At 32.4% G+C, this 23,886-nt stretch overlaps 1 protein-coding gene across 1 annotated transcript in view; it reads left to right on the top strand.

Moving 5' to 3' along the window:
• The first annotated feature begins 5,195 nt into the window (after positions 1 to 5,195).
• The window catches only part of LOC139528519 (TWiK family of potassium channels protein 7-like), a 70,213-nt gene continuing 51,522 nt past the window's right edge, over positions 5,196 to 23,886 (top strand). The window contains exon 1 of the mRNA XM_071324541.1: positions 5,196 to 5,381. The gene's annotated coding sequence lies outside the window, so the exon portion shown is untranslated. The remainder of the gene's footprint in view (positions 5,382 to 23,886) is intronic.

Here is a 23,886-nt window from a genome sequence, read left to right as displayed (position 1 = left end):
GTAAAATCTACCCACATTTTTAAGTTTTCTTTCGTACTCTTATAACCATGCCCTAAATAGTTAATCCAAACTTATGCATATAGGCAAAAGATTATCAGACTGATTGGCTTGTCATTTGTGCTTACAGTGAAATTTCATTGAAATGACAAAAAGAATGACAGGGGTTAATTGAAGAACACACAAAATGGTCCCATGGTAATTTCGATCGTAATAGAACAATAGATAAATAGAGATCAATTATTTATCGTATACATAAACAGAACTTTCACACCCATCACAATTGCAGACATTTAATCCTATTCTGTTAGTATCGAATGTTTTGCACGAAACATTTACTTCGCCACGCTATCCGATTTATTGTGGGTTTAAATTACTTAATCTTAATTTTCATTTGAAGTAGGTCGTAGCCTGTAGCTTATATTGTTGGTCGTCGTTTTATCTTTGTCATGATAGTGTCTGGTCGTCTACGACAAATTGCTTTTACAGTTGTTGAAAATAAATCAGCATTCAAAGAGTGTTACTAGCTCACTGCATTAATCATTGATACGTCAGCATTACTTAGACATATTCAACATGGAATGAATGACCAACATGATAATCCAAAACAGCTGAAGTTTAATGTGTTTTACGAAATTGTTTGAAAAAAGTAAAATCACAAAAATACTGAACTCCGAGGAAAATTAAAAAAGTATAGTCCCTAATCAAATGCCAAAAGCTCATACACATCAAACGAATGGATGACAACTGTCATGTTCTTGATTAAATTGATCTTCGTATGTTTTGTTGATTTTCTTTTGCATCAGGACCTGTTGTATTTGTTTTTTCTCATTCCTTTATATGATATCTTGTTTAGTGCAGTTTTATTGGTCAGTATTTGAATCTATATAATAAAAAAAAACATATTATGATACACAGCAAAAACTTTGAATTACTGATTCTTGTCTTAGAGCAGGCAAGGTCAGAACGCTTAAACTACGTACAGTGGTGTAACAACACAACGTAAGATTAGAATGCAAATCATATGTAAATAAATTGAGTCGTCTGGTACGAAGCACAAAAAAACAAAAAGACACAATGTGCAGATCTAAGAGTACTCGCACTACCTTTGTTCACTTTTTAACCAGTATATATTTCCTACACCCACAATCTGGATCATTACATCTTACTTACCTATCTAAATGTTTTACGTTAGCTCTATAATCTATTTGAAGATCAGCCAGGGTGGTATGTTTAACATTACATGCCATAATGATGATTTTTATCATGCATACTTATCTCTCCCCCGCAATCATAATTGGCTATACATTCTAATCGACAGGTACATCTATATCGGTGTCAAAATAAATAAGCATTGTGTTTTGCAGGTGATTAGTACATAGACAACAATCTGACCTCAGATACATTTTGTTCTTTTTATTATATTCTTTTTTTTATATATTGTGGCTTTCTTTGTTTAAGCTTTAATCGTATAGCTCGATTGTTTTATTTACACACAAATGTAATAAAAAACTTGAAAGCTATTCAGTTTAAGTTAACGATCAACAAGCTTTAGAGCTGAACACATCTTTGTCACATTTTTCTTTTTAGCTACAAATCAAAACTTAATATTAGTAACTTATTATGCGTGACTGGTTTTTTTTACTATTATTGTAACTAAATACATTTTGTCTCATACCTATTTTTTTTCTACCATTTTCGTCAAATTTACCTAGCAACTAAAAATTAGAGCATTTTTATTGGTACCAAGCCTCATTTGATTCCGCTTAACCATGTGACACATGTTCTGTTCTGTCTGTTGGGGCGGATAGACATATACTTTTTTGGTCTGATGCATTGGTACTATTAAGACTGTGTTGAAGCATGTTTTTGTACACAATTACTATTTGATGTAATAATCAGCTTCATGTTGTCTGCCTCAACATAAATATGCCCCATTCACCCAATGAAGAGCAGGGTAAAGAATAATGAGTAAAAGATTGGACTAAGGACCGTTATGTTATGAAATTATCTCTGTTTTTAGCACAATTGTTAATCTAGTACAATAAAATTCAATTTACTGACGTTTCGATCATGTTTTCGGTTGGATTTGTGGTGCTGAAAATTAAATATTCTGTCTTTCGTATTGTTTTCTCTTCGTCTTTCTTCCTTTGTTCATCCACATGTGCTTTATGCTATTAATGCCCACCTTGCATCTGTTTGAACAAAATATATTTTTCGTAACGTTTTGTGAAATAACGAAAGGAACAACTACTAGTATATTTACTGACAATTGTCAATGGGGCATATTCTTTGTAGTAGTAGTATACCGGTATTCATACGTTACATATATCACTGACTTGACATTTGTACACTGTACATATCTTAGTTTATTTCAGTGTATGTAAAAAAGCTTGTGTCAAATGAACGTGGAGATACTAGCACAATTGACATTGCAAAAATACTTGCATTCGATGTAGATTTATCTTATATAAAAAAATTTGTGACTATGACAAACATTTACGCCCTGTATGTCATGGTCGCAAAAATCGGTATCAATTATTTTCACATGTTTATATTACTCGATTTATTTCACTTGACTGGGTGGAGTTTAACTAGTTCGCTCATCATAGACCAGTCCATCTATAGACAGGAGTTTTAGAATAGACTCATAAATGAAGTGTCCAGTTATTGTCATTCAGTGATCCGGTTAAAATATGTAAACACTTAGCATATGTGTATTCGCAAAATAAATAATGATAGACAGCCGTTGATTTTCTTATAAAGCAAAGTATAAAACATGTAAAATATTGGAATTTGTGAAATTGAAAGTAAATCCATGACGACATCAGTTTCAAAATATACATATGCCGTTATTTTATAACGTTTTGTAATACTTTTTTCACTTCATTATACCGCAGTCCCACTAGGCCAGAATCGCACTACGATCTGTGAAAAAAATGAAAATTTTGACGATCGTAATGCGATCGTGAAGATCGCAGTAAGGTCGTAAATAAAGGCAACAGTAGTATACCGCTGTTTAAAACTCATACATCCATGGACAAAAAAACAAAATCGGGGTAACAAACTAAAACCGAGGGAAACGCAATACGGTCGTGGTGAGGTCTTCAAGATCGTGATGAGCGTGGCCAACTTTGAACATGTTCAAAACAATCATGCTGCAATCGTGGCGAAATCAGGTCGTAGTAGAAGTGTAATGAGAGCGCAGTAGGGTCGTGGTAAGATCGCAAAGGTCGCTGTACCATCACAGCGAGAGCGTAGCGAAATCGTGATTCAATTCGGAGATACTGTGCTACGATCTCACAGGGACGTTACTACGACCACAGTATATATATGGAATACGATACGCGGTATGAACGTACTGAATCGTGGTAAGAACGTGCTATAATCGAAGTAGAAGTGTGGTAAGATCGTGTTGCAATAGGATAACTCGTGGTATGGTCGTAGTGAGAACGTGATGAGCGTAGTAAGATCATGATAATCGTATAAAAGGCGTGGTGAAAACGTGGTATAATCGTAGCGGGATCGTTGTAGAAGCGTAATGAGGACGTTGTATTATCGTGAAATCAACGAAAATTAACATGTTCATGCCGCTCATACCGCTACCTTACTGAAATCTGAATTTATTTTAGATCGCGGTGAGCGTGATGCGATCGTGGTCTTGTGGGACTGGGGCTTTATATTCCGAATGATTTTAGGGGGATGTACAAGGGTAAGTTGAAAATGGAATTGATTATATTAAAGCTAGGGCTAATAGGGTATAGTATTTTATTTTTTATAGATATATATTTTATAATATAACGGCAATCATCCTTATCACACACATTTTCTAATAGACTGTCCTTATGCAAATTGAAATGTAAGCTCCGCCCGATCAGTTGAAATGACATTAGTAATAGTACTAGAGAAACTACAATGTAATTACAGATAAATATATAGGATTTTCACGTTCATTTTGTAGTGTTTCATTTACCGTCTTACTATGTAGATATCTCAGATTACATTGTGATTGTCTGCTCTCTGTTTAATTTTTTAAGTGGGGTTTGACTAAAGATGTCGTTTTCCGTGTTTCATTGTAAAGTTTATTTTGTCTTTTCTTGATATAAACTCTTTGTTCAGGACTATAAAATATAATAAGAAAGCCAAATGAGATTATGAAAGCTCTAACATCACCATTGAATACTAACATTGCAAATGACAAATAGAACTAATTTTACAAAACATGACAAGGAAACCACAGCAGATCTCCCCTAGTCAAAACGGACAAACAAACACGCTGGTAGCAAACAAGTTTCGCGAGAACCAATCTAAGTCAACCTCAATAAAGTTTCGCCAAGGAATTTGTGTAAAATAAGAATCAGTGAGTAACAATAACGCAACTGAAAATAACAAGAATCACCATAATATTGGAAAGTACATTCGACCACCCCAACACCATAGAAACCAACAACATGGAACAGCACACGCTTCAGATCATTTGACTAGATACTAAATACAATGTGGTGAAGTTAAAATAGTTTTCCTCCCGAACAAATCTCCTGTTGGCCTATCTAGACCATATGTCATAAAAATGAAACGCATAATAAAAAGTATGCACATTCAAGCTACAACAGGATCACAAAAGAGGGAAGAAAGATTCCAAAGGGACAATCAAACGCATAAATTGAAAATAAACTGACAACGTCATGGCTAACAAAGAAAAAGACAAACAGACAAACAATAGTACACATGACACAACATAGAAAACTAAAGAATAAACAACTCGAACCCCACAACAGATTCGAACGACGCAATATTATTTGAGACCTGAGACAACTTTATAATAATAGTATCATAGGAGCAAGGTCACGAGGACAAACAAAATAATAGCAGAAGTTATTGCATCAAAGAATGTTCACAGAGAATGAAAATAGAGTTCAAACAATCTTATCTCTAATATGAAATTAAACCGTCGTACAATCTGATATCGTTGGCTGTACATTAGAGAGAATATTAAAAAACATCCACGTTGTAAATAGTACAGGCAGACATTTGTACAATGTTTTTGCCAGTTTATTTTTCTTTAAGAAGTTTACACTCTTTTATACATGACAAACCCAACCAAAAATGTAAAAACCTTGCAAATAAATAACTTCCCATTGATTTTCTATTTCTGTAAATGCTTACATAGTGTATTACGGATTCTAAATTCTACGCTCAATTACATGTATATTATTTTTGTTTATTATCACAAAAAAATATGAGCCAATATATCTCTTAAATTACTGTGATAAATTCATCGCACCACTGTGCATTTCCTTCAGCAATTAACTTTCAGAAATCTGAGAAATATGATGATATAACATTATGTGATTGATATTGGAATACTTTCCAGCTTTTACTTTGTAAGTGTTTGCTTTTATAAGCTATAATTTTCATTTATTAACAATATTTAACAAATGTTATGAGGTATATTATATGCGACATATAAAATTTTAATTATCGTTTATAATATGAGACAGGTAGACCACAAAACACACTAATGATTTACGTTAAAGTGTTAATGTCATATGAAAGTGCCTTATTGCCAATATCGGGTCCAAACTCTAAAGACTTTGTGTCAGTTATAGTATTCATCAATTGTTTTTTATGAAAATATATTTGAATATTTGTTTTATTGAAAATGAAACTTAATCAACTTTATAAGTGTTCTGTTCGGGACATTACGTGTTGCTTTTGTGTGATGTTTACAGTTTCTGATGCTGACCATTTTACTTTAACGAATAACATAAAAAAAAGATAAAAAAAGACGAGCAGATTAGCTATTTAGTTCAGAAAATGTGTCACGTGATATATAAATTGCAATCATAATAAGTTTCAGGAAGCATGTACATGAGTAATCAAGAAAATAGTCACATGCTATGCAAATTACATTTATTAAATTAGGATCCCATGAGTAATGCAGAAAATAGTCACCTAGCTAGTTATTCTACATTTGGATATACAAAATGAAGACTTTAAGTCAGATATAGTATTCCTCAAATGTTTTTTTATGAAAATATATTTAAATATCTTTTTATTGAAAATGAAAATTAAATCAACTCTATAGGTGTTCTGTTCAGGAATTTACGTGTTATATAATCTGCTCATATTTCTCTATAAGTTCTGTTGAATAAAATTGAGAATAGAAATGGGGAATGTGCCAAAGAGACAACAACCCGTCCATAGAAAAAAACAACAGCTGAAGGTCTCCAACGGGTCTTCAATGTAGCGAGAAATTCCCGCACACGGAGGCGTCCTTCAGCTGGCCCCTAAACAAATATATACTAGTTCAGTGATAATGAACGCCATACTAATTAATTTCCAAATTGTACACAAGAAACTAAAATTAAAATAATACAAGACTAACAAAGGCCAGAGGCTCCTGACTTGGGACAGGCGCAAAAATGCGGCGGGGTTAAACATGTTTGTGAGATCTCAACCCTCCCCCTATACCTCTAGCCAATGTAGAAAAGTAAACGCATAACAATACGCACATTAAAATTCAGTTCAAGAGAAGTCCGAGTCTGATGTCAGAAGATGTAACCAAAGAAAATAAACAAAATGACAATAATACATAAATAACAACACTCTACTAGCATAAAATAATTATGAACTAGTACTTTTCTCTCTTCCACTTTCCTTATGTTTGCTTTGTAGTGTTCATGTATTACCCTTTGGATGTGGTTTTCAATTTCAATAATATAGTAAAAGTATTCTTACTTTGATTGATTAAATTTGAAGAAAAATAAATTGTCCCATAAAATTCATTGTTTGATGAATGCATCAATATGATTTAGCCAAAGGAGAAGGTAAGATAAAAACAATTATCTTGTCCTTGACATTTATCTAAAGATGAATGACAACATCTAAAAATCAGGCTACTGTGGAAGTTTTCCAATAAAAAAAAAAAAGAATGAAGGAGGCCACCAGGCAAATATATAAAGTTCCTTAAAAAAAAATTAAAAAAATACAAGTACTGATCATGATATCTGTCAAATTCAATTAAGAATTGAATGCTGCTTTTTGTAAATTTATTGGGGTGTAAAAGCGTTGACCGAAGTACATTTTGTATGAAGTGCGAAAGCGCTTCATACTAAAAATGTTCGCACGGTCAACGCTTTTACAACCCTATAAAGTTACAAAAAGAAGCATTCAATACTTATAATTACATTTTTTTAGTTAGAATCATGAAAACACGATTTTTATAAAGTTTTCATTTAATTTACCTGTGCACTTTATTGTGGGACCTCGTGTCATCATGAATGATAAATGTTATTGTCTAATACAATTGTTTCAGGAATAGCACGTGATGTGCAGTTAGCCAATCAGAATAACGTATTATAATGAAACATACATCTAATGTAATTATTGTCTTGTAATCATCCGAAAGGTGTTATATGATAGATTTACAATCAATGTTTTTTATACCTAAGTACTAGTGGACTTTTAAAACCTTTCCCTTTTAGATTGTGTAGTTTGTGTAGACATGCTTTGGGTTATGTTCAGTTTCAAAAACATCAAACATGTCAAAACAGTTATTTGTGAAGTAAAACGTATCATATCAATTAAATTGTCATATACCTCTATAATCAACACAATTATTGATATAGTACAACTATTTCAAAACTAATGACCATTTCGGAGTTCTACGCCGCTTTAGAGGAGTGGATTCATAGTGATTAAAATTAAGTATTTTGTCTTATATTTTGTTGATATTGATTTGTAATCGACTTTCTTCCTTCGGTCATGCAAATATAAGTTTTTCCATTTTTCTATGTTTTACTCCCCACCTTATATATTTTCTAATTTGTTCATATGCATGGTAACTTTGCTGTGAAATTACGAAGGAAACACATATATCTGTACTGACAATTGTCAAAGTCAATAATGCTAGTTATAGTTGTAAACCGGTATTCATACGTTACATATATTACTGACTTGACATTTGTACACTGTACATATCTTAGTTTATTACCGTGCATCGCATGCATCAAATAACCAGTGACATACTCGCATAAGTGACATTTCGGAAATACTAGCATTCGATGTAGATTTTTTTTTGTATGTTTATCAAGCTGATACTCAGGGAGTAAATGTGTGTCATAGTCATAAAAATCGGTCGCATCTATTGACACCTGTCTATAGTACTAGTGGAACTTTCAATGTAATCACAGGTGGATATATATAGAATACGAGTGAAGCAGGAATAACCGAATTCACTTTCATTTTGTAGTGACTCATCTACCGTCTTTCGGTTTAACATATACAGATTTTTGCGAGCATCTGCTTTCCAGTGTTGTAGTTTTCTTAGTCGTTCTTGTCTCCCGTCTCAAGATGTGCTTTCCGGTGTTTAATGGTAACGTTAATTTGGTCTATTATTGACATGAACTCTGTTTTTAGGAAATATAAAATATCTTAATAAAGCCAAATGATATTATGGAACCTCTACCATCACCACTGAACACTGGCACTGCAAATGTCATACAAAACTAGGAAATTGACAAAACATGACATGGAAACCAGGACGCGCTCTCCTTGTCGAAACAGTACATTTAACAGAAGAACTATAATAATCTGCTGAACAGGTCTTCTTCAGATCGATAGAAAGCACAGCAAAAGAAACAAAAATAACCACAAAGTACAAATCTGTAATTCTTCACTGAAAAATTATAATAAAAATACATAACTCCAAAGCAAACTCAAATGTGCGAAGTCGACAAAAACTTAAAAAATCAAAAGCTATTAATAATCGCAAATAGTGAAAACCAAATGCCATATTTCTGACTAGGTACAAAATGGTGGATTAACTTGGTTTATAGCTAGCTAAAACCCCACTTGCGTCACAGTTATTAATAGTTCCGTCATATAGACAAAAAAGAGGGACGAAAGATACCAGAGGGACAGTTAAACTCATAAATCGAAAACAAACTGACAACGCCATGGCTAAAAATGAAAAAGACAAACAGACAAACAATAGTACACATGACACAACATAGAAAACTAAAGAATATGCAACACGAACCCCACCAAAAACTAGGGGTGATCTCAGGTGCTCCAGAAGGGTAAGTAGATCCTGCTCCACATGTGGCAACCGTTGTGTTGCTTATGTAATAGCAAATCCGGTAAAAAGTCTAATTCGGTAGGTCACATTCATGAAAGGTAAAGGGATTGTAGTTACGAAATTGCGTCTAGGGCGAACCAAAATAGACAAAATGGGGTACTCGGACAATAATAGTGACCAAGCAGTCAGAACTGTGAAAAAAAAGAACACCACAGACATACAACTAAACGGACTTATAATTGTAAACAAACATTTTATCTTCTTATTGTTTTATACAAATTATTCTAACAAAGATGCCAGCAAGAAAGATGTCGTAGATATCGTCGTTGATAGTTCATACTGTATATAATATACATTTTCTCGAAAAAGTGAATTAAGTAGATATTATTTCAAAGGTAAAATAGAACTACTTTGTTACAACTTTGTTGTGTCGGAATTGGACAAAGAATGTCCAAAGTTGAAAAGCCAAAACCCGATTGCGGGATGCATACAAACCAAATCACGACAAAGTCATATCACCAAAAGAAACCTAATAGCATGAATACGTGTACGCATTAAATGAAAAACCCGATCGAAAAAGTAAATACTTAACTTTTCTTTTCTATTTCCGTAAATATTTACATAGTTAATTACGGATTCTAAATTCTACACTCAATTACATGTATATTATGTTTGTTTATTATCACAAATGATCATCATAAGCCATTATTACAGTAATAAATTCATCGCATCGCTGTGCATTTTCTTCTGCAATTTAACAATCAGAAATCTGAGAAATATGATCATCTAACATTATGTGATCATGAGAAGATCATTGATTGGAATACTTTCCAGCTCTAACTTTGTAAGTGTTTGAGTTCATAATCTATAAGTGTCATGTTTAACCGATTGTTAGTTATTTAATTTTTTTTTTATCATTATTAATAATTAGGTATGTTATGTGCGGCAGATAAATGATCGTTCATTATAAGAGACAGGTAGACCACATAACACACTAATGATTTACGTTAAAGTGTTAATGTCACACGAAAGCGCATTATTGTTTATATTGGGCCCAAACTCTGAGGTCACCAAGTTAGTTATAGTATTCGTCAAATATTTTCATGAAAATGTATTTGAATATTGTTTTCATTGAAAATTAAATTAAATCGACTATATTAGTATTCAGTTCAGGACTTTGTGTGTTATATTTCAACTCTCTTAGGCAAAGTTAACTTTAGATGAATATGGTATTTTTGACATATAGCTCTTCAACGATTTCGGTACTTATACATTTTCGGACTTCAAATATTTGGCTTTGAGCGTTCCTGATGACGGTAAATCCAGAAAAGCGCTTCTGACGTATGCATTTATTAAACGTGTTGTTTTAAAAAAAATTTATATAACCTTTAATGTGTTCGTTGTATTTGTGTGGTATTTACAGTTTCTGATGCTAACCATTTTGCTTAATGAATAATTTACAACACAAAAAAGGGCAGATTAGCTAGTTAGTTCAGAAAACTGTCACGTGATATATAAATTGCACTCATTGCAAGTTTCATGAGTTATGAAGAAAAAAATCAAATGATATGCAAATTACACTCTATATTTCAGAAAGTGGTCACCTTAGTTTTAAAGAAAATAGTCACATAGATATGCTAGATGTCGATGCATAAAATGTTAAAAGCTATTTCCTATTTTAAAACTGTCTTTACATTCTTTATGCATCAAGTCGCCAAAGTATCACCATTTATTTGAAATATAGAGGCGGAAAAGACAAAAGTGAATTTCTAAACTTGTGTCTAATCCTATCTGTATCATTAATAAAATAAAATAATTATGATCTATAACTCTTTTTTTACGTACACTTTCCTTACGTTTGGTTCGTAGAATGTGTGTATTGCCCTTTAGATGTGGTTTTCAATACAAATAGTTTGGTATTAATATTCTAACTTTGATTAATCAAATTTAAAGAAGAAAAGAAAAGTTTGTTCTAAATGCTTTGTTTGGTGAATGCATAAATTCGATTTAACCAAAGGAGAAAGTACGATAAAAACTAATATCTAGCCCTTGACCCTTATCTAAAGATTGACGACAACATCTAAAATTCAGGATACTGTGGAAGTTTTCAAATCAATGAAAGAAGGAAGCCATAAGGCAAACAGCTAGCGCAAAATAAAAAAAATATTACAAAGACTGATCAAAATATCTGTCAAATCCAATGTCTTGTAATCTTCCGAAATGTATCATTTGATATATTAACATTCGATGCTTTTTATTCTTAAGTTCTAGGGGCCATAAATTCGAATTATTATACCTTCTCCTTTTAGATTTATGTACTAGACATGCTATAGGTTATTTACAGTTTCAAACACAAAAACAGTAACAAGTGAAGTAAAACGTATCAGTTAAATTGTCACAAACCTCTATAATCAACACAATTGTTGATATGGTACAACTATTTCAAAATTACTAATCATTTCAGAGTTATATCCTTAAAATAAGTATTATGAAATTGAGAATGGCAATAGGGAATATGTCAAAGAGACAACAACCTGACCAAAGGGCAGACAACAGCTGAAGGCCACCAATGGGTCTTCAACGCAGTGCATTTCCTTCTGCAATTTATAACAATCAGAAATTTGAATCAGGCTACTGTGGAAGTTTTCCAATCAATGAGAGAGAGGCCATGAGGCAAACATTTAACGCAAAATGAAAAAAATATTAAAAGAAAATGATCATAATATCTGTCAGATCAAATGTCTTTTAAATATCTGAAGGGTGTTATTTGATAGATAATTTTGCTTTTTAGATCGATCCTTTTCATTTTTAAGTTCTATAGGCCATTAAATGAATTTATTAAGTCTGTTTATACCTTCTTTGGGTTATTTTCATTTTCAAACACATCAAAACAGTAATTAGTGAAGTGACACGTATGAAATCATTTAAATTGTCATATACCTCTATAATCAACACAATTGTCAATATGGTAAAACCTACATTTCATAGTTCCTCAATGCTCTTCAACTTTGTCCTTGGCGGCTTTATAAAAATTTTGATCTAGGCGTCACTGATGAGATTTATGTAGACGAAACGCATGTCTTGCGTTTCAAATTATTAGTTTGGTTCCTTTGATAACTATCTTCCCTGTTGTTTTAGTGTGGATTCGTGGATATCAAAATTTAGTATTATGTCTCTTGTTTTGTTGATACTATTTTGTATTCGACGTTCTTCCTTTGTTCGTCCAAATGTCTGTTTTTCTAATACCCTATGTTTTATCTGTCCACCTTGTATCTTTTCTAAAAAAAATTATAATTATTGTAACTTTTTGCTGTGAAAATAAAATTTAAATTAAAAAAAAAATAGCAGTTGTCAAAGTGTATGTGTTATACTAGTTTTTGGTGGGGTTCGTGTTGTTTATTCTTTAGTTTTCTATGTTATGTATTGTTTTTCTGTTTGTCTTTTTCATTTTTAGCCATGGCGTTGTCAGTTTGTTTTAGATTTATGAGTTTGACTGTCCCTTTGGTATCTTTCGTCCCTCTTTTATAGCAGTAGTCGAATACCAGTATATTCATACGTTAATATACTTCTTATTTGTCAGAACATATCTTAACTTATTTCCGTGCATGTAAGACCGCTGGCGTAAAACAAACGGTGAGATACTCGCATATGTGACATTTCGTGAATAGTACCATTCGATGTAGATTTATTGTACATATATAAGGCTGATTATCAGGATGTGAATGTGTGTCATAGTCACAAAAATCGGCACCACTTATACACACTTGCTTATCATTAGTACTACAGGAACTACAATGCATTTTTATCGGTGTAGATATAATGATACAGGTGAGGCAGGAATAACCGAATTCACTATATTTTTAGTTGTTTGTCTATCGTCTAACGGTTTTTCACAGAGGTTTGCGATCGTCTGTCGTCTAATCTTGTAGTGCATACCAGTTTCGCGAAAATAATTCCACAAGTTAATAACCGTTTCACAAATAATATCGGATATGTTCCTAACGTCGTAACTACAATCCCCTTCCCTTTCATGAATGTGACCTACCGAATTAGACTATTTACCGGATTTGTTATCACATAAGCAACACGACGGGTGCCACATGTGGAGGAGGATCTGCTTACCCTTCCGGAGCACCTGAGATCACCCCTAGTTTTTGGTGGTGTTCGTGTTGCTTATTCTTTAGTTTTCTATGTTGTGTCATGTGTACTATTGTTTGTCTGTTTGTCTTTTTCATTTTTAGCCATGGCGTTGTCAGTTTATTTTCGATTTATGAGTTTGATTGTCCCTTTGGTATCGTTCGTCCCTCTTTTTTTAATCTCGATAAAGTTACACAAAAGAACTTGCGTAAAATAAGAAACCAGTGAGTAAAAATAATACAATTAATTAACAAAATATTGGAAATTTCATTCGATAACCCCTACGACCAACACTTGACTCCATCGAAAAAAGACCAACTTAAAACAAACAACAATGAACAGCACACGGTTCAGATAGTTTGTTTGACACCTGTAATTTGTAATTTGGTGGTTTAAACTAGTTTTCCTTACGAAAAAGTCTCATATTGACTTATCTAGACCAGATGTCATAAAATGAAACACACAATAAAAAGTATGCACCTTCAAGTAATAACAGCTGACCACAGACTTGAATGACGGAGTGTTATTAGATTGTAGAGTCAACTTTATAATAATGGTATAATAAAAAGCAAACACACAAGAACAAAAAATCAATTGCAGAAAATACCGCATCAAATAATACTCACAGTGAATGAAGAGCGAGTACAAACAACTAAACTGCTAGTTTGAAATTATACCGTCCTGCAATCTTGATATCGGTGGCTGTGCTTTTAAGAGAAGATTCAAAACATCAATATTACAAACAGTTCAGGCAATTTTACAATGTTTGGGCGGTTTCATGTTCACTAAGCAGTTTAAAATCTGTATATATGGCAAACCCACCGAAAATGTATTTAACTTTAGCAAATAAATAACTTCTCATTTCTTTTCTATTTCTGTAAATGCTTCATAGTTCATTACAGATTCTTAATTCTACACTCAATTACATGTATATTATGTTTGTTTATTATCACTAAATGATAAGCCAATATTACTGTAATAAATTCATCGCATCGCTGTGCATTTCCTTCTGCAATTTAACAATCAGAAATCTGAGAAATATCATCATATAACATTATGTGAACATGTGAAGATAAAATTGGAATACTTTCCAGCTCTAACCTTGTAAGTAAAATTGAGAATGGAAATGGGGAATGTGCCAAAGAGACAACAACCCGACCATAGAAAAAACAACAGCAGTGTATCTTTTATAAGCTATAAGTTTCATGTTTTAACGAATATTGTATTGAATTCCGTACAGTTTTATATTATTATTATATTTTTAACACATTTACATTCTCAATTTTAAGTTAGTTAATTATATGCGACAATTTTATTATATGCGACATGTAGACACAAAACACACTTGTAATTTATTTTAAATTTAGAATGTTAGACTGAACTTCCGTGTTGCCAATATCGGATCCAAAGCTTTAAGACTTTTAAAAATACAGTAAGAAGAATTGGTCAAATGTTTTTATGAAAATATTTGTATATACTTTTTGATCGAAAAAATAATTAATTTTATTCAATAAGTTTTCTATTCAAAAACAACCTATTTGTGATGCTCATCATTTTTTTTAATGAATAAAGAACAGATAAGATTGTTAGGTCAGAAAACTTGTCACGTGATACATAAAATGGATTCCTTACTACTTGAAGTGCTCCCCTGTTAAATTCACTTCTCGCTAACGGTGCGGAGATTTAGATGGAATAGCGGACCAGTTAAGTGACCTCTTGAGTTTTTTCAGAAATGTTGTCAAGTGATATATTAATTGCACTGATTACTTCGAAAAGTGATCATATGAGTTATGAAGAAAAGTAATGGTCACATTGGTTTGCTAGTTTAAGATAATATAAAATGTCAAAAGCGATTCCTTAATTTAAAATTATTTTTAAGCAACATTCTGCATGCATCCAGCCGCCTAAGTATCACCATGCATTTAATCAATAGAGGCGAAAGATACAAATGGGACTTTCAAACTCAATAGTTGAAAATACACTGCCAACGTCATGGTTAAAAAAGAATATCACCAAAAGACAAACAGCTGTTATTGTACACAACACACAACAAAGAAAAGGAAAGATTGGGCTACACAAACCACATAAAAAAGCTGGGTTTGTGTCTTGGTGTTTTGAGAATATGCTCTCCTGGTATGACCCTTCACTAGGGATAAAGAGGTGATCTCGTGTGCTCTAGAGGGGTAAATAGATCCTGCTCCACCTGAGTCCTTATTTTCATATTTTACCTTCACCTCATTTACCTTCCAAAACCACATATTTTCATGTTTACATTGTATCAAGCGTTTATCTATACTTAAGTTAAAATTTACATCTTGCGTATATGCATGCTCAATCTAATGCATTATTGCTATCATTGTGCATATAAAAGACTTCATTAGTTTGCAAAACCTGTATCCGATCCTATCCGTATCATTATTCAAATAAAATATTATGAACTAAGCCTTTTTGTTTTTGTTTTTGTTTTTCCATGCACTTCGTTATGCTTGTTTGTGTTGGTCGTGTTTTATCTTCTAAATTTTTGTTTTTTAATTCCACTTGTCCACTAACTAATATTAATTACAATATTTTTTTATTGAAACGACAATTTCAATTGACATGCACTGATTTTAACATTAACAGTAAACTATTCAGTCGTGTTGACTTTTAGATATACTTCAAATACTGGTGACACTGGATTGCTGTCTTATTGACTTATTATCCACATCTTTTGTAATTCATGTGTATAATGATCGAATATGTTTTTTAAGAAGTTACGCTGCAAGTTTTTTTTTTAGCATTTTGGTGCTATTCAAATAGTTCAATGACCGTCAATTGGAATTATTACAGCATACTTCAAAAGTATCTAATAGTATATGTGTATCATCTAAAAAAATGAATGGATGTTTGTCAAGGGAGATACATGTATGAGCTTTGACAGTTTCCTATAAACATTTATGTCCAAATCGGTTTTGTTTTTCAATATCCATTTAAGGCTCTATTTTGTCAAATTGTTAAATCATTTTCACGTTAACATTTGTGAAAATGCGAACTTTCAAGTCTACACTGCAAGGTTTTATAGATATTGTAATGTTTGCTTGTCGACTGTAAGGTTAACCTTTGATATAATATATTGACATCAGTTGATTACTTTCACTCCAAATCCTTGCAAGTCTCGTGAAATTTCGTGGATACTAGTTGTTATGTAATTTCATTTTATTAGGAAAATCTTCGATATTGTACCCGTCCCAGGGTTAACACGTGACATTAACCATGGTTTTTTTTTTCATAACGGACACACAAGCATTGCGTAATTTTGACAAAAATCCTATATTTTTGTTAGAGGTCATAAAAGTTGTCACTTTGTGGTTATCATGATTAATAATAAAAAAAAAAAAAAAATAATATTAGTGATATCTATCGTTGACACATAATGTTGCTGCATGGCGCCTTTATAAACATTATCATTGTCTGGGTGTACAGAAGCATTTCACGACAAGCCACTATGGGTTTCAAACAAATTAATATATATATTCTTTGAATTTTTAAATCTAAAGGTTAGTTTTTCTCCTTGGAAAATTTATAAGTGTGCATGTGAGTGGAGTGATAAACACGTGGTATCTTTAGAATGTGCATATACTAATATTATAACATACCAACGGTGTTTAAAAATGTTGAAGAAACATGCATTTAGTCTTGATGCATAAAATTGAGAAAGGAAATGGTGAATATGTCAAAGCGACAACCACCCGACCATAGAGCAAACAACAGCCGAAGGTAACCAATGGGTCTTCAATGTAGCGAGAATTCCCGCACCCGTAGGTGTCCTTCAGCTGGCCCCTAAAATATGCATAATAGTACAGTGATAATGGACGTCATACTAAACTCCGAATTATACACAAGAAACTAAAATTTAAAATCATACAAGACTAACAAAGGCCAGAGGCTCCTGACTTGGGACAGGCGCAAAATTGCGGCGGGGTTAAACATGTCATGCATTTTTTTTATTAGTTGTTATTGGCTTTGAACTAGTAGCTGTTAGTAACTGCCAGTACTCTCAGATCTGTAATTTGTGTCTTTTTGTTCTTGGGATATACATGTACAAGTACCCGGCCGCGTCCACGCTGTGTAGTATTTCTATGTGAATCAATCCGATGGGTTAAACCTTTTTTCAACTGCTTTTTATAGTTCATTCATATGTTGTACTGTTACACCACTGTCCCAGGTTAGGGGAGGGTTATGATCTCGCTAACATGTTTATCCCCGCCACATTATGTATGTTTGTGCCTGTCCCAAGTCAGGAGCCTATAATTCAGTGGTTGTCATTTGTTGATGTGTTATATGTTTGTTTTCGTTCATTTTTTGTACATAAATTATGCCGTTACTTTTCTCGTTTGAATTGTTTTACATTTTTCCTCTTGGGGCCCTTTAAAGCTGACTATGAAGTATGGGCTTTGCTCGTTGTTGAAGGCCGTACGGTGAACTATAGCCGTTAATTTCTGTGTAATTTTGTCTCTTTTGGAGAGTTGTCTCTATGGCAATCATAGTACTCCACATCTTCTTTTTTATAATTGACATTGACCAATAGACAAATAAAAAGTCAAAACAAATGCACATAGAAAACCAATCATTCATAAAACCTGTGTACGGTAAACAGTTCCAAAAGAAATTAGAAAATTTTGATTATAATATGTTTTGTCGTTAAAATATATTGTCATTTAATATTTTTGCCGCTGCCAAAATCCATCTTTTTCTAGTAATTTAATTATTTTGAGTTTCTTTTTATTTACGTTACTTTGAAACACATTGATTACAATAAAATAAAAGCAAAACAATAAACGAAATAAATTTAGAACAAGAAAAAAACATGTTAACTGTTAAAACTTATCATCTGGTTTTGAGCAATGATGATCTGTATATTTTTTTTACAAGAAACTTACTCTAAACCTAAAAGGTCAGGGATCTTCTGGTAAAAGTCATGTATCACTTAATTGTTTTTTTAAAAGGTTGCACCTGGGTCATTAAACTTTAATTGAATAATTAACTTTATTATGTATAAACCTATCTCTGATGTGAATCGAATGTGCAAATGTCAATCTCGTGAAACAGACATTCGTATTTGTTATTTATTAATTAATATGGAAAGCATATATTTTTATTAATTAATAACTGAAGTTATTTCAACTGTTCACGTTTTACAGTATCATATAAAAAAAAACCTTGTCCCAGATGCTTGAATATATACAATGCAGGATAATAAAAGAAACAATTGTAAAATGTACAAAAGTAACGAAAAAGGCACGAAAACACATTATACCCCTTTATATTAGCATTATCTGAATAGACATGTATAAATGAATGATTCTACCAAAATATCCCACTACGACATCCACTGAAGATTGTTAAATTTTCTAACACTACATTCGAGGTTTACCGAGTGGATAAATAGTGTAGTCAATGGCATAAGTACATGGTAACTGTTACTCCAAGAGTAGTGTTCCGATGGGTCTAGTGGCAGTTCCACGAGATAAATCTAATCAAAATCATCATACTGTTTAGAACTGGTAGAATTCCATACAGAATGAGATAAAACCTAGGACAAAGCAGCATAGCTCCTCATATTACATGACCATAATACGTTTGATAGAAATATGTGGAATTTTGCATTCATATAAAGTTCCTTATTGATATTACTGACACACTGGTATAAGGTGAAAAGGCCAAAAGATACTAGATTATATTGTAGATCTATTCAAAGTAAACTAATTTTGGAAAAAGTATTCCCTCTACAGCTACAACTGTATTTCTGGTAAAACGAAATTGATCTTGAGGTATTGAATTAATCGCAGATCTGAGTATAGATAGAGTGAGACAATTAAATACAGGCAAACTTTTCTTGGTGCATATTTCTAAAGTAAGCCTGGCTCTTACACGATTATATACTGTAAAGCTGGTTAATTCGCACAAGATTAGCATGGTGGTTACAATTTAAACCTGAATGTTTCAATAATCCTCTGATTATCATTTTCTTTTGAAAAAATAAAAAAAATGACAGCTTTGAAAATCTGCTTCGTTAAAAATGATATAATTATTCTAAAAATATCCCCAATATGATACTTATCTCAGTACGCGTGACCGTGACTGTTTCTGAAAGTTCCTTCAGTAGGTACACAGAGGACTGAGATTTTAGAAAGACAATAAACCAACAAAAATGCACGTGGTAAGCCGATGTCTGGTTTTAGGTTTTTTGTATGCTTTACATAGCAATGTTTTGAGGTTTGTTTCGATATACTAATATATCATTCAGTACATGTACCATATATGTGTACGTGGTCGTGGTTGTGTACTTGTTGTTGTTTAATTGTATCATAGCAAATGGTAGATATACAATGTACCTAAATTAACTTCATTGAATGTGCTATTTTCCTGTGTAAGAAAGCTTTTATCTTGCATGGTAAACTTTATAACCTATATCTAGCATTTATGGTTTATTAAACTTGCACTTCCGTGTGCATATATGAGCAGGACTTGCATTATAGTGTTGAGTTTCGATATAGCATGTGATGAATAACTACATTAATGAAACAACAGTTTATATAAGTTATGGATGCAGAAGTGTGTGGTGCACTAGGGTGTTATTGTTATTATTATATAATTAACATCATGCATAATGATCCGTTTCTGACTTATATGAAAAATCAATTTATGAATTTGACTACATTGAGAACGAACTTTTCTAATTTGGTTCTGCAAGAATATCAAAAGAATACAATTATGTAATCCAAAAATATACACTTTCATGTAAGAAAGTCTTTTAAAAATGTACCGTTATTGACTAGGTCACATAGGTAGTCCACGTGTACATAAGTACAGTAACTAAACTTAAATGCGTGAAAATGGGACCATCGTGCATGTGAAAATGGTAATATTCGAGATATGAAATTATAAGGCTAATTCATATACCTTTAAGTCGCTGGCACCACGATCGCTAAGTAAGTTTGTGTTCTAAATTATTTATATAAGTGAGAATGGAAATGGGAAATATGTCAAAAGGAAAACAACCCGGCCAATGAGCAAAATGTCTTCAACACAGCGATAAAACCTCGATCGCATAGGCGGTCTTCAGCTGGTCCAGATTTGAAAATGTGTACTAGTTCAGTTAAATTGGACGTCACACTAAACTCCAAAACATATAAATGAATTTAAATTCAAAAACGAACAAAACTAACAAAGGCTAGAGGCTACTGACTTGGAACAGGCACAAATACGGCGGGGTTAAACATGTTTTGTGAGATCTCAACCCTTCCTTAATACATCTTGCCAATGTAAAACAAACAAATACATACATATCAAAACACACAGTTTAACTCAGTTTTAAAAAAGTCCCGAGTACAATATCAGAATACTATTGGGTAATAAATTAATTCTCGCTTAACAGGTTTTTTTTATTTTGTTGTTTAGTTTTATTTTAATTTTATTTTTATTTATATTTTACATAAGAAACATTTCTAATCTCTAATAAAATCAAATCAATGGCAATCATTTAACTAAGTCGGTGAGAGGAAAACTGCAATTTCTAATGCTTATCAAAATACTCAATGTCTCACGCGAATGTTTACCCTTCAAGCTCAAGCTAGAACAAATCAATTAAAGTAAACAGTTACTATAATAAAGTTTTAGTCAGATCATAGTAGATTATATCAAAATATAATATAAAATCGATACAGATTAAAACTTTCAAATTTACTTGCCGCGTCTGCACGGGGTGTACATACATGTCCAAACTTATATCATATCTTAGGGCATCTGTTATCTATCCTTATTGCAATTGCTTTGCTAAAAAAAATAAACTCATAAAAATACCAGGCTTTTATTTTTTTCGACAAACGCGCATATTGTCTACAAAAGACACTTGATTAGAAAACTAAAAGGGTCAAATAAAGTACGAAGTTGAGATTGGGGCTTACATCGAAGCCATTGTAATAAGGATTATAGATTAGTTGAAATTTTATGGACTCCATCATGATTTAGATGACTGTTGTTGCTGTCACAGATGACAGAGAATAATTATGTTCCACAATTCGTATCTAAATTCCGTCCTCTTTTTGAGATTATGACTCCATCGAATATAACTTTTCAACAAAACGTGCTTCCCAGGAGCAGCACTACGGTAGCAGGTATCAGAGCAGAACTAAAACTATGCATCCGTACAAAATCTGGTTTGAGTTGGAGTTCATGTTGCTCTGGGGTTTTTTTTATTTGTAAGTCGTTGTCGTTCCTGTCATCGTGTCCCTATTTTGTATTTTCGCATATTACTTCTGATTCCTTTTTGTATTACATATCATTGCAAAGAGGATTTAAATTTATATGTTTCCCTATATTTGCCTCTCAAACAGGATCAATATTTTATCGATGCTATCGAAATTTAGATATTATCGATGCCACTAAGATATTATCGATGCTACTGAAATTTAGATATCAGCGATGCCACTAAAATTTAGATCTTATTATTAAAATATAAATGTTAAACTGTCCTTGTAAGATTCACGAATGATTTGTTTTTCTTGTAAACCTCTTTTAAATAAGTAACCTCCTACGAAGATATAGACAAAGTTTAGTGAACTACAACAAATTTCAAGATAAATGTATACAAGATTCTTGTAGACAATCACCTCAAAGTAAAGTCTGTCATTGCTTGTGTAGAGAAATTAAAACAAACTTTTGAACTAGCAGCATCGAAACTTAAACTTTAATATAAACAATCATGCGAGTGCGTATAAAAAGAATACATTGTATAAAAAAAAAAAAAAAATGTTAAGTAATAAAAAATCTACCGTAATGAATTAATTTTAGTGTCCTCAAATCATTGAATTAACTTTACCAAGCTTTCGATTGAGGTATAATATATATCTTTAATCAGGGACTGAAGGGTCATAGCAGTCCATTCCATTATTCAAAATATCCATTTCATTATTCAAAATTGGCTATTTCTTAATTTGCACGCGGAATTCGATATTTAAGTCCTTCGTTACTCCTCTAATATGCGTTGCGGAACATATTGACTATAAACCTTTTGTTCCTCTCTTGAAATGCTTTCGATTGAGGTATACTATGTATCTGTATCTAGGGGCTGAAGGGTCCTACCAGTCTATTCCATTATTCAAAATATCCATTTCATTATTCAAAATTGGCTATTTCTCAATGTTCACGCGTATTTCGATATTTAAGTCCTTTGTTACTCCTCTAATATGCGTTGCGGAACATATTGACTATTTACCTTTTGTTCCTCTCTTGATAAGCTTTCGATTGAGGTATAATATATATCTGTAATCAGGGACTGAAGGGTCATAGAAGTTCATTCCATTATTCAAAATATCCATTTCATTATTCAAAATTGGCTATTTCTCAATGTTCACGCGTATTTCGATATTTAAGTCCTTTGTTACTCCTCTAATATGCGTTGCGGAACATATTGACTATTTACCTTTTGTTCCTCTCTTGATAAGCTTTCGATTGAGGTATAATATATATCTGTAATCAGGGACTGAAGGGTCATAGAAGTTCATTCCATTATTCAAAATATCCATTTCAATATTAAAAATTGGCTATTTCTTAATTTGCACGCGTAATTCGATATTTAAGTCCTTCGTTTCTCCTCTAATATGCGTTGCGGAACATATTGACTATATACCTTTTGTTCCTCTTTTGGTAAGCCTTCGATTGAGATATAATATATATCTGTAACTAGAGGCTGAAGGGTCATATTAGTCCATTCCATTATTCAAAATATCCATTTCATTATTCAAAATTGGCTATTTTCTCATTTTTACGCATATTGTGGCATTTAGGTCCTCCGTAAACCCTCTTATGGGCATTGCGAATCAGGATATAGCTATAGTGTCACAGTCATCTTTTTTTATATTTATTTCACTATTCACCGCTTCAATTTGAATAATGAAACATAAACTATTTCATTATTCATTATTCATTTTTTGATATTGAATAGAGTGAATAGTGAACTATTTCATTATTCATTATTGAATAATGAATAATGAACTATGAATAAAGGACGTACTTCAGCGCGGTGACTTTACTTTACCATCAAAACGTATATATATATACAAAATAAGTAATGCAGTGCTAAGTGGTTAACCCTAACAATCATTGTCAATGACATTATGTACATTGTCAATAAGTAATGCAGTGCTAAGTGGTTAACCCTAACAATCATTGTCAATGACATTATGTTCATTATCACTGGACTAGTATATATTTGTTTAGGGGCCAGCTGAAGGACGCCTCCGGGTGCGGGAATTTCTCGCTACATCGAAGACCTGTTGGTGACCCTCTGCTGTTGTTTTTTATTTGGTTGGGTTGTTGTCTCTTTGACACATTCCCCATTTCCATTCTCAATTTTATTTTATTGTCAATAAGAAGATATGTAGTTCTTTGTTAATTAAAGGCTTTATTCTTCTGATAGGAATCAACAATGGTGAATATCTGGTTCAGTAATGTCAACTTATGCATGGCTTTGTACCCAACTGACAGACTAACATCCGTAGACAGGAATTAGTGTAATACCATTATTCAGTGAAATTGTCCATCTCATACAGGAATTAGAATGTCATTTACGTGTATACTTTTGCTGTAGCATTGTTTCTGTTTTTCCTGTTACCAGATCAATCAATAGG

Source organism: Mytilus edulis, chromosome 6 (assembly GCF_963676685.1).
Source record: "Mytilus edulis chromosome 6, xbMytEdul2.2, whole genome shotgun sequence".
Taxonomy (NCBI): domain Eukaryota; kingdom Metazoa; phylum Mollusca; class Bivalvia; order Mytilida; family Mytilidae; genus Mytilus; species Mytilus edulis.
The sequence above is the reverse complement of the archived record's forward strand: the minus strand, read 5'-3'. Positions and strand labels throughout refer to the sequence as shown.